Source organism: Miniopterus natalensis, chromosome X (genome assembly GCF_054644295.1).
Source record: "Miniopterus natalensis isolate mMinNat1 chromosome X, mMinNat1.hap1, whole genome shotgun sequence".
NCBI lineage: Eukaryota > Metazoa > Chordata > Mammalia > Chiroptera > Miniopteridae > Miniopterus > Miniopterus natalensis.
Genome location: NC_142103.1, coordinates 1,373,272 through 1,389,927, shown reverse-complemented (window position 1 = coordinate 1,389,927; position 16,656 = coordinate 1,373,272). Strand labels below are relative to the sequence as shown.

Sequence of the window (16,656 nt, the reverse complement as noted above, 5' to 3'; positions counted from 1 at the left end):
AGTGATCTTGCATGAAAGGAAAAAGTAAAAATAAATTGCCTGATTTAAAACTAGAGAATTGGAGTCTATTTTAAATAATTCTTTATTTTTATTAAAGTATAGTTGGCATACAATACAATATTAGTTTCTGGTTTACAACAGTAATTTGAAAGATGGTAGTACAGATCTTAGAGTTGGGGAGCAGGAGCATACATAGAATTTATTATTTTAATAAGTATTTCTTAAGCAGTAATTGTGGGTCAGTAGTGATGTTCATCTATTACAATATATTGGTAAGAAAGATCACTGCCAGCATGGGACCAGCATATATAAAAGCTTCAAAGCAGGAAGGAGACTGGTTTATTTTAGGGGTCAAATAAGTGGCAATATGACTGAAGCCTATAGAACAGGGAGAAGAGTGATGTGAGATAAGCTATAGACATTAGACCAAGGTTAGAAATTGATGATATAAGGGTTATAACGACATGGTTTTTGCCTCAGATGAGAAGGCAACTTTATGAATAAATGAATAGATTGTTCTTATAATGTCCCTAGAAAGAAAGAAAATGTTCTCACTTTCCAACTCTGAGTCAGAGAAAACAGGTGGGCACATTTTGAGAGGCCTGTAGATAAAGTAGAATCTACTGGGAAAGTTTCACTTTAAGTTTGGAGGTATAGAATGTTAGAGGAGATTGCTAATTGTGATGTCAGTTCTAGAAGGGTAGACATGTGGATGGTTGCATAGTAAAGGAAGTTCAAAGCAGTGTGAAGACACACGAAGAGAGATCTTTCTTTGAGTTTATAGTTTGGATCATGAACAAGAACAATGGATAGGTGAGAAATGGTAGAATAAGTCCTAAAGTAGGTTGGACCTCAGGAGGTTTGATAACTGGCGTAAATGACTTGAATTGGATTTGTCTCCTACTTTGTTTTACTACAAAACCAGCAAATAAGCTATAGAAAGGATATAATGAGATCCAGAATACCTGGTGTAAATGAGCATGCACAGCTCCCCATGACTCCTGCTGTATCACAGAGAATTGCCAGGAGTTTGGAGTTTGGTGGTCTCATTAGTTTGAATGCAGTGACCACAGTGGTGAAAAGCAGATTTCAAAGCACTATCGAAGTATAATAAGAAATAAGTATCACTTTGAAGTTGATTAATGATGTTTTGTCATTTTAACTGCTTCAGCATTTATGGGACAGCTGGGTAGAATTATGAATGGCTTGTGAAAATGGGACAGCAATTGCCCAGTGGCCTTTCAAAATATATTAGTTATGTAGCCATTTTATTTGTTCTCCTCCAACCACATAATGCCTTGTGAGCTAAACATCTCTTCCATGGTAGTAAAGGAGAAATTCAATTTTGTTAGAATTCAATTCAGATTATTATTGCCATCTACTTAATTAGAAAGTTAACATAGTACTCAATAAATCGATCAATTAACATTTTCTTAAATACCATGCAAACAAATAACTTTTTAGCAGTGCTAGTTAGGCCACAATTGTACTGTCCTGTGTGCCTCCAAACAGAAATTTACTTGTGTTCCTCAAGCTTTCCTTATTTTGATGTCAATTTGGGGGGCTTGATGAGATAAAATTTGAATGCTCGTTATATGATAATTATTTTTATCCAACAAATTATTTTTGCATGGAATTATTGCCAATTACTGTTAAGTTTTAAGTCTCTTGTTGTCTTAGGGTCTTATTTTTAACTGTTTGATACATCTGCAATTCATTCTATAATATGTTATGAAGGGATATTTCATTCTTATGTTTTTGCTAAAATGTTGACAATGTATCTTAAGCAGTGTTCCTGTAATGATCTATCCTTTTTATGTTGATTACTGACGGTCTTTTTAATCATCTCTTAAATTCCTGGGCTCTGTATCTCAGGTATCTGTTCATGTTCATTTTTTATCTCTGCTTATGCTAGTTCCTTACTCTGTTAATTATTGTACTTTTATGTTATCATATCAGGTAGGAATAATTCCCTGCTGTTAGTCTCCTTGTGAAATTCTTTTAGCTCTTCTTACAGTTGAATTTTAGAATAGCTTTGACAAATTTAAAAAGAATCTTGCTCAAGTTTTTGTTGTAATTGTACTAAATGTATGTAGTAACTTGGAAATGCTTGGCATCCTTTCAATGAGTTTTTGTTTCAGAAATCATATCTTTCTTTATGCTTTTAACTCTTCTTTTATGTCTATAAATACCATTTTGTACTTTTTGTCATAATGTGCCCCCTTCTCAGTCTCTTGCTAAGGAATATTTTGTTCCTGTTATTTGTACTTGGAAAAGGACAATCCTAGAAATATTTTGTTTATTCTCTTAAATGGTGAAGAGTTGAAGATACTAAAGGACATATTATTTCTTCCTGTGCCTACTAGAGGTCTCAGAAAGAATCAAACAAAGCATTTGTGCATACATTAGAACATTATATTGCTGAATATACTTAAGTGGTTCATTGGTTTTTCTGAGGAAGTATTTTACATTCTGCAACAGTGATTTCACTTTTTAGAATACAAGTACACTGTCAAATCTAAAAGTGCCAAACTCACAGAAACATAGACTAGAATGGTGGTTACCAGGGGCTGGGGTTGGGGGTGGAATAGGGGCATGAGGAACGTGTTTGTTAAAGAGTACACATTTCCAGCAATAAGATGAATAATTTCTCAGGATCTAATGTACAGCATAGTCATTACAGAATTGAAAATTGGTGAGATTTTAAATGTTATCACAAAAAAGGGTAATTAGATGATGTCATTCAGGTATTAACTAACACTATGGTGTTATTTTGCAATATATAAGTGTATCAAATCAACATGTTGTATAGCTTAAACTTATAGAACGTTATATGTCAAATTATATCTCAGTAAAGTTGGGGAGAAGAGAAAAAATTAAAACTGTGGTATACAAAACCCTTTTTATTCTGTCCCCAACTTACCCTAAAGCTTGTACCATGTGTTTAAATGCTACATTGATCTGTTTACTATTCTCTGAATATGCCTCCAAGCTTGTTCCTGCGTCAGCCTTTCACTTGATATTCTTTCTGCCCACAATTGTTCTTCCCCTAGATCTTTGCTTGCATTGCTCCTTTGCTATTTAGAGTCCTTGCATGACTATTCTGTATAAAAAGTGACCTATTCACACACCCACTCCAGTGCTCTCCTTCCACTATCTTATTTTACTTTTCTTTATAGAATATTTACTACCTGAAATTATATTACACAAATTTGATTTTTATTTTTTAATATAAGTCACCTAACCAGAATATGAGCTTAAGGAGGGCTTAGGTTTTGTCAACCTTTAGCACTGCTATATCTCCAGTGCTTATAACAGTGCCTGGCAGGCATAGTAAGCACTCAATACATATTTACTGAACAAATGAAAATACCAATGCTCTCTGCTTTTAAATCTCACTTGTATTGGGTTAAGCCAGTTAAATTTCTACTCAACATTAGAAACCCGGCTCAAATGTCAAATCATATGTAAGAGCTCTCTCTAGCAAAAAATACTTCCTTTTATTATAATCCCAGAGCACTTTGTATTACATCTATGAAAAACACCACACAGTGTGTCATATATTACTTATGTATTTGTTTCCTCCACTAGACTCTGGTCTCTATGGCAACTACATTCTACTCAGTTTGTATGACCCTTCTTTTTGTCCCCAGTACCTTACTCTAGAAGCAGCAGATACATAGTAGAAGACACTCTCTAAATTTTGGGTGAAAGAACTAATAATACCTTTGAATTTCTACAGTGAAAGATATATTACTATCATATCAAGGAGTTATATTCAGTCTGTAAGTGTCAGAGATGTTATGGGGAAATACTTGACAAGAATGAGTGCAAGGATTTTTGTTGTTTCTGTGTTGCTCATTGCGATGTCCCCAAGTATCTAGAACACTGTCTGGCACACTATCTTTTGGATGAATGGGAAATTTGAAAGCTAACTTGATGTTTTGGAAGAAAATTAATGGGAAATATGTTTGAGGAAATAATAGAGAATGATGCTGAGGTTATCTAGTTGTGTTATAAAGTGGGAGGTGATGCCATCAGTTAAGACGGGCATATATGAGAATTGGATGGACTGAGAGTGTAAAGTGTGTAAAGCAAGAGAATTGTGCCTAATATATTCTCAGGTGAAACTGGTTGGAACTGATTTCTTGTAATCTGTATACTCTATAATTAAATTGTATGCCACTGGCATGCCTAGTTGCAAGATTTCTTTCAGCATGGGTAGTTTTACCTGGCTATAATCCTATGATTTGCTGAGGATCTGCTGAAGGAGGAGTGCAAAGCAGCGGAATAATGGATTAAGTGGTAAGCTAAGAAGATGAAAATTCCTTCAATTCATTGGCGATTGTTAGAAAGTTGAGAAAGAAAAATGAGCACCTCTAAGATGTTGGCTTTTACCCACTATTAATACAAAATTATGTGTTTGGCTACCAAGTGAGAGCTCCTGTTGATAGCCAAGCTCTCATCCTAAGAAGGACTCAACGGCTCACTTGCATGTCAGCATAAATATAAGGACTTATGCTAATCATGATACCTGGAAGCCTTCTTCTCGGGTTTCCATAAGCTGTGGCACCTGTTAATCCCTTCACCTACCACTATTACTTGATGTTGGATTTACAAAGAGGAGAAGACATTTACGCACTGAACTCAGGGAATGGTTTAGCACTTTCTACTTAGAGTTAACTTCCTCCTGAGGAGAAACTAAAAATGTGAAAGGAAAAACAATGGAAAGTGGTTAGATCTTACAACATACTTTACCATCCCAAGTTCAATCTCAACCAGGTATTTTTGTTCCATTAGCGAAAACCCTTAAGAATTACAGTGTTACAAGTAATATAAATAAGGCAGGTAATTTTGGCCAAGGAGAGTTCTTGTTTTCTAGAGTATTTGACTGTTTAACTTTCGTCTTTACAGGTGTGACTGTGTGGCAGCCCCTGGCAGCAGAGCAGCGCGAGAAGCAGCGTATCAGGAAGGGCAGGTGTCAGCGGAGGGGCCCGGCAGCAGAAGGCCAAGGCCGGACAATGCCCCTGCGCTGCCCACGCAGCCCCCCAGGCCAGCAACGCAGACAACTGACTTTTATCAGGACCACTGCAGCACAGCACCCCTTGAAGTCTCTGCTCAGCCGCAAGGACTCCAAGGGCTTGTCAATATCCCCCCAGACAATTCACCCCCTGATATATACAACTTCAACTTTCAGTTGTCAAATATGCATAGTGAAAACCATGAAGACCATAACCAACAAAGTGTCTCAAGCTATAGTCCCTCACAGCTCAGTTGCATGGACATGGTGCGAGATGAAATGGTGTGTAGAACAACCAACTCTTACCTGATGACAGAAATAAATAGGGCCCAGAAAGAGGAGGAATTCTGCAACAAGTGGGGGAAAATTAGAACACGTGAAAGGAAAAGAATACCAATTCAGAAAGCAAGGCAAACCATTCCAGATCCAATGCTTGAGAGAAAAAGAACGACTCCCATTAACCCTGCATATACAATTCGAAAATCACGGGTTACCAATAGTGTCCATTTGCAGCCATATAGGGACAGGGTTATTCACTTATTGGCATTGAAGGACTACAAGAAACCTGAACTCCTTGTTCGACTTCAGAAAGATGGCATCCAAAAAAAGGACAAGAACTCCCTTGGAAAAATTCTGCACCAAGTAGCCAATCTGAATACACATGATTTTTCATATACCTTAAAGGACAATATTTTTAAAGAGCTCCAAAGAGACTGGCCTGGGTACAATGAAATAGAAAGGCAGTCATTGGAGTTGGTGCTTTCCAAAAAAGGTCTATTTCAGAATGTCACAGGCACCAATCACCCAGATTCTTCTGTAGATTCTAGTACAGCCGAAACATCATCTTCTCAGGAGCAGCTTTATAATTCAGCTGTTATTGATCCTTTTAGGAAAAAAAAAATTAGGATATCTCGTGTGAAAACGGCATTACAGTCATCATCTAAAGGTTATTTGAATAACAGCAGTAAAATATCAGCTGTGGGTCTTCCACCACCCTCTGAAGTTACTGCCAATCCCATTCTTTCACCACTGTCTATAAACCACTTTTCTGTTTCAAGTCCTCAGCCTGTGCATTCCAACAGCAATTCTTGTAGTACTGCAGAAGAACATGAGAGTCAAGATCCATATGATGTCAGTTTTAGTCAAAACAGTAGAATCTGTGAGAATCAGTGGGATAAACATACTTATTTGAAAACATTAGCCTCTATTTCAATTCAAATAGAGTTTCCAAACTTCATGGAAAAGAAACATTTGATGTCCAATAACTTTGAATGTAAAATTATGAAACACAAAGTAAATAACCAAAGTTACCATATTGAGGTGATGGAGAAACAGAATACAGATCCTGAAAGACAAGGTGAAGGTACAAACCCAGACTCTAGTGAAGAAGTTGAACAGGTTAGCACTGCCTCTGGGAAAACTTTTTCAACATCTGGGCTACAGGATTATTTGACTAACTATGTCACTATAGTTTCCTCTGAGCAACGTCAGCATTATAAAAAGGAATTTAAAGCAGAATATGATGAATATCGGGCCTTATATGACAAGATGCAGACTTTATCTTGCATATTTACTAACCTAGATTCAAAAAGGAAGGACCTTCCTCCAGAATCAAAAGAATATCAGGACATTACTGAAAAAATGTCACTAGAATATCAGAAAATGAGACAGATCAATCCCAATTATTATGCAGAAAAATATAGATACCAGTATCTTTATGAAAAGTTGGCTCACATTAAAAGATTAATAAAGGATTATGACCAGCAACAAAAGTACAGTAAGAGCCCAAAAACAGTGCTAATGAGACCAGAATAAATAAATGTCTATTTAAATTTCCAAATTACTTGCTGTAAGATTCTAAAGGGATGAAACTTATTTGTTGAAATACTCAAAATTACTATTTTAATTTTTTCTTTTCTTATATATATTTTAATTTTTATTTTATTTTATGTTGATTTATGTTTTTCTATTATTATTATTTACTTTGTATTTAATTTTACCTTGCTTTTCTGAACTTTTTTTTTAATTCTCACCTGAGGGTATGTATTTTTTAATTTATTTTAGAAAGAGAAGGAGAGCAAGTGCGAGAGAGAAACATCAATGTGAAAGAGAAATGTCGATCGGTTGCCTCCTGTACATGCCCTTACCGAGGAATGAACCTACAACCTGGGTATGTGCCCTGACAGGGGATTGAACCTGCAAGCTTTCGGTGCACAGTGTGGCACCCCAACCAGCTGAGCCACCCGTCACAGTGCTTTCCTGTGCCTTTGAAGCTGTTTTATCTGATGCCGTTTACCCCTCACTCCCCTGAAATTTGTGTTTCACTTCCTTTTTAAAAACTATTATGGATTCAGTGTCTTTCAATCAAAATTGTTCTCCCTGAAAAAATAGAAACCTATAATAAGTATGAAATACTTTTGGATAAACATAACCTCTTATCTTTCTACCTTTAATGCAAGCTCATCCTTAAAACATAAAAATTTAGAAAAATGCTATGATTCTTCAAATAGTACACATTTCCATTTCATCAAGTTTGTTAAAATTGCACAAAATTTGTTTTTATTATAGGAAACAAGTTATATGGTTAAACATGCAAAAAGTTTGTGTCAAGATTCAAATTGTGTTGTATTTTTAAAGGACTGTCATTTGAAACAGAAGCATTATGTTTATAAATCTAAGTTTTTAAATGTTCCCCAAAATTTCAAGACTGTTTTCAGTAAATATTTGTTTCCACCATCCAAAAGAAAAGTAGTACATACCGAAGAATAAGTTATATACAGGAGGAAGGCTATATAACTTATTCTAAATTTAAGAATTAAAACATTCCCATTACCTTTGCTGCTACCTTCGTTTTCCTCTCATCTATGCTATGCCCTTGCCTCCCAAAGTGCTAAACAATTCTCCAAATTTACTTTTATCCTTTCCTTGCTTTTTTGAATCCATCAATAATTTTATTATTTTTTTTAAATTTTATTTTTCAATTATAGTTGACATTCAATATTACTTTGTATTAGTTTCAGATTTACAACATAGTGGTTAGACAATCATATACTTTACAAAGTGGTTCTGCTGATGTTTCAAGTACCTACCTGGTATCATACATACTTATCTTTATTCCCTATGCTTTGCTTTATATCCCCATGACTATTTTGCAATTATCAATTTGTATTTCTTAATCTCTGCACCTTTTTCACTCAGTCCCCTAACATCCCTCCCCTCTAGCAACCATCAGACTGTTCCGTGTGTCTATAACTGTTTCAATTTTGTTTGTTCCTTTATTTTGTTCTTTAGATTCCACATGTAAATGAAATAATATGCAATTTGTCTTTCTCTGTCTCACTTATTTCACTTAGCATGATATTCTCAAGGTCCATCTATGTTGTCATAAATGGTAGGATTTCATTTGAGAATTCACACACTCTTTTTAGCCTAACTTAACACTTCCTGTGAAAAATGTAACATTAGAATTTAGAAGTTAGTTAATTACATCTTAATGTCATTTGGAGTAATTTTTGATCATAAAATCAGTAATTTTTTCTCTTATTTTCTCTTTGTTGCAAACATGAGTCTTGATCAGGCATAGGTGAGGTTTAAAGTGACATCTCATTAGTCCAACAAGCTCTTACTTCAATGGACTATCTGTCCTCTTCTCAAGAAGGTTAGGTATTAAAACCTGACTTAAAATCACCCCTTTTCAAATCCATGTCTTTGTCCACCATTTGTCTAATTAGTAGCTTACTTGATACAAAATTGGCTTCCCTCACTCATTGAAGGTGTTGAACCTGAAAAGTGTGTTTCTGCCTTTGCTTTTCACATCTCAAATTAATCTCCACCAAAAAATTAAAAATGAGAAATAGTGATGGTCTCACCTACCTGTTCCAGTGACACCTTTTTTTTTTCAAGTAATCAGTGACTTTCAAATTGAAACCAAATATCTGGCACAGCTAGCTTACTTGTTTGTGATCACTGTCTTGAAACTTCCCATGGCTGCAGGATCCTTTGAAAAGTGTGATTCAACCCCAATATTGGCAACCTATGTTTCCTGTGAAGCCCTCAGAGAAAGTTGGTTACCTGGATATGACAGACTTCTAATATGTTTTCATCTGTTTCTCACAGCAGAAGCATTTATAAACAGTACGAACAGTTTGAACAGCTAAGCGCTGTATATTGTGTTTTCACTAGGCTTCTGATGGGATAGTGGGAAGAGCCAGTGTGTCAGGCTTTACTCCTCTTGAAGTACTTTTAAAATGACTACAGTTTATAAGTTCTTGTATATATAGTTAATTCCTTAATAAGACATTGATAAAATCAGTACTAGATGAATAAAATATGTTATACAATGTAATCATTTTCCTTAAGAGATCTCCATAGAACATGAAACATTTGATACTGACCTATAAAACTTGAAAGGTAGATATATGCAATACATTATTAATGGTGCTACGGCTTGGGATTTATAGAGAAACACTTGAGTTAGCAACACAGAAGAAAATCAAATGGACTATTTGATGAACTCAAGTGCCTGAGGTCTCTGAAGGCAACCCAAAAATAAGAAAAACTTCACCCACTCTATACAGATAAAAAATAAAAACAGGTATTGCTGTAGTTTGTGACCAAAACTTAAGCAAATATTTCCAGCCAAGCATTTCCAGCCAGTCACATTGTCTCTTGGAAGCTGTGTGATAAGGTTGACAGTCCAGTTTACTAGAGACCCCAGAGAGCAGCATTATATTTCTTTTACCAGGTTTTCTCAAGCAAGTCATTTACCCTGTCTCTGTATCAGATTCTTCTGAAATGGGTTTGAAAATATATGTTGTTTATAAGTCATTTTGAACTGTATTGAATACCTTGGTACTCTTCCATGAGTGCAGTTTATTATATTCAGCTTATTGGTAGAGAGTCTTTGAGATGATTAAAATATTTTATAGATGAAAAGACTGAAAAATAAACAAAGTGATTTGTTTAATTTAGGGTTTCTTAATCTCAGCACTATTGACATTTTGAGGTGGATATTTCTTTGTCTTGGGGATGGGGTTATCCTGTACATTGTAACATTTTGAGCAGCATCTCTGGCCTCTATTCATTAGTTCCCAATACAAAACCCACAGGCATGACTATGAAAAATGTTTCCAGATATTGCCAAATGTCCCCTGGGGAGCAAAATAGGCCCCAGTTGAGAACCACTGGCCTATTACTTAGTAACATAGTAACAAGAGTTAGAAATGGGATCCATTGCGTTGCTGTATTATATTGTCCCACAGTAGCATCATGAAAACATGTAAATATAAAGAGGCCAAGTTGGCAAACATGAGGGATTTATTGAAAAGAGCCCTGATTATTTATAATTACTAAAGTGTAGTGTGGGTATCTCATTAATAATAAATATATTTAGCAGTATATGTCTGACAAAATTAGGCATTACAGCAAACACTTATTTCAGTATGCAGAATTCAAATTCAATAACCACTTCATGAATACTTTCAAGTGATACATTTCATCTATATCAATGGTCAAATAGCTTCATAAAGCATACACAAATATTCTAATGATATAAAGACAAGTTTCACAGAGGACCTGACACTGTCTAGCACAACTATAAGTTGAGACATGATCTACCATAATTTAAAAGGACTGAATTCTGTGGTAAATTAATATTTATTCAAATTAAAATCGTTTTATTATACATTAACTAAAAATGCGTATCAACACAGTATTTATGATATAAACCATTTTTGTAAAACGGAAGACAAGCTCATTTGGGGGCTGCTATGCCTTTTTCAAGGTCACTACAAAGACAAAATGTTGACTGTTAATCTGATATCCTGCTCCTCCTCTAAATTACTGTAGCCACTATGGTTCACTTTAATCTCAGTTACCAAATTATAGCATGTGTTCAAAGAACAAATTGATTGTTTAGTGGTCATCTGTTACTGACCTGAAAGTGGATCATTAAGTGTGGAGATTTTCCTCAAAGTAGAAATATAAAAATAGAAACTTGGAATCATTATTTTAGCTGGAGAACTTGAAAATCCAAAGGAAAATGATTCAACCAAGATCACAGTGTTAATAAGCAGCAGTGCTAACTAATAGAGCTAAAGTTCCTAAGTTAAGGTTGTCAAATGTATCCAAAATGCAAAATGAAACCAAATAAAAGCAAAAACAACAGACACAACAACCAGAAAAGCAAATAGATGGCCTGTTAAATTTGGATTTCAGATAACCAATGCATTTTTTAGTATCGGTATGTTTCAAATATTGCCAGGGAACGTTCTTTTACTTATGTGTTAAAAACCCTGTCCCGAGCAAGTCGGTTCATTTGCTGTCTTTGCCACTGTTCCTGGTGCTAGAAAGCCTAGTGCATAGTTTGTGTGTGTATGTGTAGAGGGGTGGTTGTTATAATATAAAAAACAATGATTTGTGTTTCTTTTGCGCTTAAGCATGATACTTTTATGGTGTTTTATGAGAGTTGTAAGAAATTATGGCAGAAAATCAGATAAGCCAAACTGATGTGGCAGGTAAAATATTTGTTTAAAAGTTGCATCATCAGACTAATTATGCATCCTTTTGTTTAATGAGATCACATGGCTTTATAATATTATATAAATTTCAGGTGTACAGCCTTATAATTCGACATCTTTCAGACACTACAGCATACTCATCACATTTTAACAACTTAGGAGCTTCTTGCCAAGAATAATTGCAAAATTTGGGGAAAGGAGATACTTTGTTGGAAAGTCAGTCAAGTATAGTTATCTTTACCATTTTCCTTGCCATGGTTGTTTTTATATATTTAGAATCATATTATTAGCATAAATAGGTATTATTTATAACCAAGGACAATAAATGTACACCAACTAACACATATTTCGTATTGAGCCTTTCTCTGATTTCTTTCAGTGGTAGACCCTTTGTTTCCATAGCTATTCAAATTATTTCTAAAGGATTTACCACATTATTAGAGATTACAACTCTCTCTTGAACAAAATCAACATATTTAAATAAGAAATGATTTGCTCCCAGATTAACACATTAACATTTTAAACTATTGACTAAAAATATCAGCCTTTCACATTTTAAATGAATAGATTTGCATCATTACCAAAATGATGAGGTGGTCAAACAAGCTATGGTTGGTTTCATGTTATTTTCCACAAATGGCATTTAAAAAATAGAAATTGGAAAACATTATTTCCTTGCTATTAATTTCCTCTGCTCATATGCTCTACTTAATTTGAATTGGGATTAATCATTTATCAGACATCCTTTTTCTAAAGTCCTCCTACAATTTCTCAATCTTTAAAGACATGCGCTAATATTTTAGTTTCTTAAGATGCTTTTTAAAATGGTGGTCATTTATAAATATAAGAAAATATGCCACACAAAGCAATATTCAAATATTAATTAGCAGTTAAAAACCTCCATAAAAATAAATTAGTACCTAAATTGTCCAGTAATATTGTTAGGTTTAGAAATTGATATTGGCTTTCTTTTGTTGTTTACTCTCATTTTTAATGTTTTTTTTTCTACTCCCACTCACACCCCTTTCCTCTGGCAACCACCACAATATTGTTTGTGTCCATGAGTTTCAGTTTTATGTCCCACATGAGTGACATCAGGTGGTTCTTAGCTTTTTCTTACTGATTTCACTCAGCATAATATTCTCAGGGTCCATCCATGTGCTTGCAAATGGCAGCGTCTCATCCTTTCTATGGCTGAGGAGGATCCATTGTGCACATGTCCCTCATCTTCTCGATCCTGTCCTCTGTCGCAGGGCACTTTGGTTGTCCCCATGTCTCAGCCGCCGTGGATCATGCCGCAACGGACATAGGGGTGCATGTATCTTTGCGAATATATGTTTTTGAGTTTTTTGGGTATATACTCAGGAGAGGGATTGCTAGGTCATATGGTAGCTCTAAAAATGTGGCTTGAAATGTTAAAATTAAGAAGATGGGCAAATATATACTAGGTAATTATAAACATGGTAAGTTGCATGTACAAAAAACAACTATCAAATATATCTATCATATCATTAAATTTAATTAGGCTTAATTCACTTATTAAGAGCAAAAAGTTTACATGGTCTTGTTAAACCATCCAACTCTATAATGTGACTTGAAAGGTTATGCTTTATGTTTCCATAATTTACTAACTATGAGAACTCAGCCAATTCATTTCTCCTCTTAATGCCTCCATTACCTCAGCCGTAAAATTAACATGCAAGTAGTTTCCTGTAGTAGATAATCTCTTAGTTTTCTCACTATACCCTGCTTATCTTTCAGCTCCTTGATCCCTTATGTAATCAATTTCCTGATTAAATTACCTTTATTTTAAATGATGTTTTCTGGTTCATGGATGTACTCAGCTCCTTCTGTTTTTTTTAATCCCCTATTTGTTTTTATCACAGGAGATTTCCATTTCTTTCTTGTAAATTCAGCTATGCATTGTTTATAAAATTGTCATGTTCTGTTTAGTATTTGTGGATTTCTGTCATGAGAGAATTTTCAGGTTACCTGTGCTTTTGTCAGACCTGTGCATTTATATTATATATAAGTTCCAAAGGGAGTTATTGTCATAATATCACCAATGTGTTACATTCTTAGAAATAAAAACTATTAATATACATAATATCATTTGATCTCTTTTTCAGTTTTAATGAATTATTTTCTTAGGACTTACATGATTTAAATTTCTAAAGAAAATTGCTTGCAACATAAATCAAAAGTAACTCTCTGATAAAGATAGAGGAATAATTAATATTATTAAGCTAGGAAAGTAATATTAAAAATGGCACAAAGTTATTTTTGCTTTACCCAAAATAGAAAAGCATTGACAAAATTATAGAGAACTGTAACCATTGTTGACCATAAAAAATTATTAAATGTGATATGGATTTTTGATTCTTAGACATCTCAGGCCACACTTTCAGAACAGAATTTAATAATTTTATAACAAATATTTATTAAGCAGATATCATGTGTCAGATATTGTTTTAGGTGCCAGTAATCAGTAATAAACTGATGAATGACATGGACAAAAATCAGTGCCTTTCTGGGTATATGTTTTAGAGAAGAAAAACAAATAGAACAGGGTAAGGGATATTAGGATTACAGAGAACCGGGTGCGGGGGTATTAAATAAGGTTGCCATTACACACCTTGCTGAAAAGGTTACATTTAAGCAAAGACTTGAAAGAGGTAAAGGAGAAATCTCTGGAGATATATGAGATAAAAACTTCTTATGCTTGGTGAATAGACAAGTCAAAAACCTGAATTATATCTTTATGTGCTTTTAAAATGGGAGGCCTCATACAATGCGTGGAAAGTAAAGATTAACTTTGCAGATTTGGTCATAATGAATTTTTTTACATACCCTATTAATAATTGTTGTTTAAACTGAGTGAGCTGTGATTAGGACATGGTTGCATTTATATGAGAATCTTGTTAGAGTAATTGAGGGTGAAGAACTCACAAAGGAAAAAACATAATTAATAGTGATTGTACATAACATTAGATAAATTAGCAAACTAATGAAATAAAATAAAAATGTCACACTTCTTAATAATTATTTTTAATGGAGAGAATCCAAAATGCAGAATGTCATCCTTTGATTGAAGACTTAGTCAAGACAATAATTCATGTCAAAACAAATTAATAAAATTTCAAGGATTTTCATAGATGAAACTCAATTAACATACATGTGCTGTGGACCATAAACAAAAAGTTGACTAGGTATTCCATCAGTAAAAAGAATTTATTCAGAAAAAAATAATTGCAATCTTGTACATGCAGTCATGGCCAGCTATGTGCAAATTTTATTTTTTTGAGGTATGGAAGAAGGAAGTTCTTTAAAGAGGGGTAGAATAAGTTAAGGGATGGGGCTATTATAACCATAGAGCTGTGCTGTAACTATGGAGGTCTTCCTATAGGGTTTTCATGAGTGAAATAAGGTGTAAGAGCTTTTCAGATAGACCCTTCCAACTTCTGTCTTAATTAAGGGCTCTCATAAACTTTGACTGTTCAATATCTTTACAATTATCACATGAGGGTTTTTTTTTATATCAGTAAGAATACATAGAACAGAGATGTTTAAAGGTTATTAGCACTTACAGAAATTCTAAATTCCAAGGTCAAATATAATTTGGGATTTTATTGGAACTGAGGTTGCAGATAGTGAGTGATACATTGCATGTTTTAGAAATCACTGGATCTTTCTAAAGAATTCCCCTTCATTTCCATAGAATGAAAGCACTGAATGTGATTGTTCCTCCTTATAATGTAGGTTGCACTAATTAGGAGTCTTTTGCATGGGTACTCTTTTCGCTCTAGAGTTGTTGGATTTCTTAGGCAGCAGACATGCAGGATTAGCCAGATTAAAAGAGATACTGAAGATTCATCAAACATACAAAACAGAATTAAGTAAAAATTAACCAAATCAATTTGAAACTTAAATAAAATCATATATAATTATCAAATGGAACATAATGTAATTTTATGGTTTATTGGGCTTCTGTATGATGTTTTATTTTTCTATAGATTAACAGTATATCTTGCAATTAAGTTTATATAGTGCTTCAAGTTCTAACCTCATTCTGTGAGGTTTCTGCCAATAGAAATAATTCAGTGTTTATTGCTTTTTGTATTACTTCAAAGGCTTTTCTGATCCCTCAAATATCTTTAATCCTTAAAATTCAGTTTGAGTTGTTTTGTAACTTAATTTCCTATATAAATCAAGAGAACTAACATTCCTCAAAGTTACAAGGTTAAATTGGTGATATCAATAGAAATATATACTTTGAAGGAACTAGTGAAGAATCTAAACATAACCATAGCTCAAATCTTAAGAAAATGGGGTAGTTGTTATGAAAAACAATGTCACAGTATGACTAAAAGACAGTTTTATATGTGATCTCTGTAATGTATATTGGAAGGGAAAGTTTCTTGTTCCATTAAAAATGCATCCAAAAGCAAGTCATTAAGTAATCAAAATAATCATAATATGCAAGTAGTTTGACGCTTGAGAATTATAGCAGCAAAAGTAACATTGTGTTTGTGTATTAGTAATATAAGCAAAAACATTCAATAGGGGATCATGGAAACTGTCTAATATAATGTGGCTGTGTTGCAGATACACAATATATTCCAACCTGTATATTTAAGCTAATCAGACAAACTAGACATACATTTATCTTGGTTAGGTCACAATATAGATTTTTAAGGGCAGAAATCAATCCTATTTTTTTGCCAGCTGATTAAATAACAAGCTATAGTAAAATATGTACCATTAGGAAAGCCCCTTTTTTGAGAAGTTTATGGAAATCAAGGACTTTAAAGTAAAGCAAGGATTCAGGTAACCTTAAAGAGTCTGCCGTTCTGGAGAAGTCACATAACTGCAGCGATCAGAGCTGTGCCATAGCCGGGAGAGGTAAGGCCAATCAGAGTGTATTTGTACCACATGATCTCACTTATATGTGGAATGTAGTGAACAAAATGGACTCATGAATGAAGTGGGTCCAGAGATATAGAAGCATGGAGCAGGCTGAGGGATCTCAGAACGAAGGTGGGGATGGGGGAGTGGGGGAGGGACATTGATCAGGGAACTTATATGTTTAGGGGCATGGCCCATGGACACACACATTGG

General features: G+C 34.2%; 1 pseudogene; it reads left to right on the top strand.

Annotated features, from left to right (window-relative positions):
• Positions 1-805: 805 nt before the first annotated feature.
• Positions 806-6,835, top strand: LOC107530056 (RNA polymerase II elongation factor ELL2 pseudogene; annotated as a pseudogene).
• Positions 6,836-16,656: the final 9,821 nt, after the last annotated feature.